At 33.8% G+C, this 3,668-nt stretch overlaps 1 long non-coding RNA gene across 1 annotated transcript; it reads left to right on the top strand.

Annotated features, from left to right (window-relative positions):
- The first annotated feature begins 730 nt into the window (after positions 1-730).
- On the top strand, positions 731-2,595 carry LOC114077293. The gene is made up of 2 exons (XR_003578445.1): positions 731-1,413; positions 1,828-2,595. It is a non-coding gene; the product is annotated as an uncharacterized LOC114077293 (long non-coding RNA).
- Positions 2,596-3,668: the final 1,073 nt, after the last annotated feature.

Here is a 3,668-nt window from a genome sequence, read left to right as displayed (position 1 = left end):
TATCATCATTCTCTCGAAAAAAATATTAATTGACCTACTAATTTTATGGTAGTGAAGATAAGTGCAATTTAATTTGTATCCCAAAACGTATCAAAAGAATGAGTGGATTTGATGAAATGGGAACAAAAAAAATCATACATTCAATCTCCCATGGAAGCAAGACACTCATCAAATCAAGCCATGTTGTTTATCACATTTTTTTTAAAAAAATGGAGCCTCTAACAGTTGAGGAGGAGTTCAATCTCCAATTAGCTCACGAAAGACTTTGAATTTTTTAGAGAAATGCTTGGAACATCATGTTCTTGTATTGATTGTTTTGATATATTTTATTAATATTTCAAATAATTTTTTTAGAAGAAAGATGAAGAAAGTGGGGGAAATGGGTTTGGATTTGGGTTTGGGTTAATGGGTATGATTATGAATGAAAGTGGGTCTAATATATGTGGACCAATAAAATAATGTCACACATTTAACTAAAAAATATATATTTGCCACATTAGCTTCTGTTAAAGGTAAGGGTAATTTTAGGCTTAAATTTGACTCTAAGGGCATTTTTGATCCAAATAGGTGGATGAGAGGGCATTTTTGATCCAATAGATGGAAGAAGGGCATTTTTGAGCCATTTTCAATACGTTAAGGGCATTTTTGACCCTTTTCCCTTTAAAAAACATTAACCTTAAAAAAGAGGTATTTTTTTTAAAAAAAACAATTTAATTAAAAAGTCATTTCTTCTTCCCCACTGAACCCTCCTTTTTGGCCATTTTCATGCTTGACCAATTTTTTTTTCTTCTCCACAATTTACAAACACCTATTTAGTAGATCTTGGTGACTCGCTCGCAGGAGACGACTGAATCGCAATTGCGTGGGAGAGAGGCGGCATTGGTGGTGCATGCCACCAATGTATCGCAGTAAAGTGTGAGAGAGAGGCAACACTGACAAGTGGAGAGGAGAACGAGTTGGGTGAGGGTGCGGTCATGGCGGTAAAAAGATTTTTCGGTCAGATCTGATGGTGCGGTGGCTTAGGTTGTTGTTTTTGTGGGTGTTGGAGGAGGAAAGATTAAAAGTAATAGTGTGCGGCGGAGATAAAGATGGATGAGGGAGAATATGTATTTTGCAAACAAAAATGGCGACAACAGCGGTGATGACTTTGTCCGATCGATGATCGTGAAACAGTGAAAATATGCAGAATTGGATGTATGAAATTTCACTTTAGAAAATGTCAAACATATCACAGAAATACGAGCACAAGTCATCAAGCACAAGAATAACATAAGATATAAAGCAGACCCACAAAATCAAAGAAATCTCCCAACTGTTCATACAAGATGAATAATGATTTATCAACAATTTAAGGGTTTATCAACGGAACTCGTGAAATTTGTAAAGATCTAACCTACCTCATACAAAAATAAGGTAAATCAAAGATCGCAACTTTATTTTGATGGAAAAGCTAACTCGCAACATTCCTTAACAATGGGATAACACAATGTTCGTGTTTGTATATTAGAAATAAAAATAATATGTGCTAGGAGAAAGTGGTATCATATTTTTTTTTGCAATTCATTGTTAGATAATAAAGATTCCTTATTTGCAATGATATATGAATCCTCCGTAGATATTAACAAGTATTATATGTAAACTGCAAGTTCTTTATTTTTTATACTTATGTTAGTTTATGTTTCGTATTCATGTCTACATTTTTAGCATATATATAAATCATACATTGGCAGCCTTTGTCGTTGTAGAGACTAGCAGTTGACATCTTTATTTATTCTAACTAATTTGGTATCAAGAGCTAAATATTTTTTTCACCACTAATATGGACAGCTCCAACTCGTCCATCGATGTTGCGGTCAACCACATTCCTCTCCTTTTACACATTCTTCCATAATTGATTTCGATCTCCCAAACAATTGCTCTTTCTGGTGTTTCAATAAAACTTGACCAGAAAATTATTATCTTTGGTGATCCGCGGTATGCTCTGATTGAAGCCTTTGATTTGGAGTCTCATCCGGATGGATCTAATGTCTCACCTGCCACTGTCCTAACCACTACTTAGGTCATATTTGAATCTACTCCAAATATGGCCTTCACGACTTGGAAAAAAAGGACAAAATCCTTTCTCTTTGGCTTAAAACTACATGAGTCATTCTATCTACCCTACATAATGCACATATGTACCACTCGTGAAGTTTGGTCATATCTTTTCAACCTCTTTCAATCTCACTCAAGAGCCCAAGTCAAGAAACTTCACCACCAACTTCACACCACCGCAAAGGATTCTTCCACCATTATAGACTTGAACTATCTTTTATAAAAAAAAATATGTGTATTTTTTCATGTTATTTGCATAACAGAATGTTGTAATATGATGAGGCATAAGAAAAATTGTGTTTATAGTCTTAAATACATTATATTATACACAAAGAAATTAATTTTAGTTTTGGTTACATATTCAGTTTGTAGGTGATGATTGAAAACTTAAGTGTCCTTTGAATTTTACACTAAACTTGGAGCCTTTATAAGAAGTGATTTGTCTATATGTGTAAGTGTATAATGTCACATGTGTATTAATGATGAACTTACATTATTGTCTCTCTAAAGCCTTAAAGAGAAGTGATTTGTCTATATGTGTAAGTGTATAATGTCATTAATGATGAACTTACATTATTGTCTCTCTAATATTTACATGACATCAAAAGGTATTATTGTTGATTTAAACAAAGGTGTAAAACTGAACAGTAATAATTACGATATCTAGATTCTTCAAATATGGTATATACTAAATGAATAAAATTCTCTTGAAGGTATAAATTATATTTTGAATCAATTGGAAGAGGGAAACATTGCACAACACAGAAGAGACCCCTAAGATTACAAATCTTGACAAAAGGATAATTTCATTGCACGTGATATAATGGTTAGTCCTGTGGTTGTTGACCTCATACATAAATATGAGAAATTTTCTATTGCTCGTGGTATGTGGGCACATCTGCGAGGAACATGTGGGGGTACATTTGTGACCCGATTTGATAGTTGACTACCAAAATTGACACTTAAAAGAAACGTCACAAACAAAATGTCAAACAACACCTTAAGGTGATGTCAAATATGATAGCTCAACTCAAGAGTGATGATTATGTTCTTTTAAATGAACAACGAATTTAGACAATGATCTCATCTCTTCCAAATATTTGAAAACATTTGAAGGTTAACTTGATCCATAATGATAGTATCAAAAACTTTTATTGATATTGTCCGCCATGCTGAACTTCAAGATTAGCGATTTGGTGGTGCTAGAGTTGTTACTAGTGCCTTTGTTGCGGAGTCAAGTGGCACAAAGGCTTCACGCTTCAAGCGCAAGAAGAATTGAAAAATGAACGGTAAAAACAAAGAGACCGGAGAAGGACCCTCTAAGAAATAGAAGAATTCAAATTCCAAAAGGGAAAACGATTTTTTAAGACGAGAAACAAGAGCAAAATGAAGTGCTATAATTGTCAAGGGCTAAGACATTTTGCTCGTGATTGTACAAAACCAAAATATATAGCATTTCTAAAAACATCTCTAAGTGTTTTGTATGTTTCTAGCACTTATTTACGGATTGAATCTTATCATATAGGGTTGTAGACTCAGAATCCATTGACTACGTGAGTCAAGATCTAGAAGAG

This window comes from Solanum pennellii, chromosome 5 (genome assembly GCF_001406875.1).
Source record: "Solanum pennellii chromosome 5, SPENNV200".
In the NCBI taxonomy this organism is placed as follows: domain Eukaryota; kingdom Viridiplantae; phylum Streptophyta; class Magnoliopsida; order Solanales; family Solanaceae; genus Solanum; species Solanum pennellii.
Note: the sequence above shows the minus strand (reverse complement) of the source record. Positions and strands in the feature narration are given on the sequence as shown.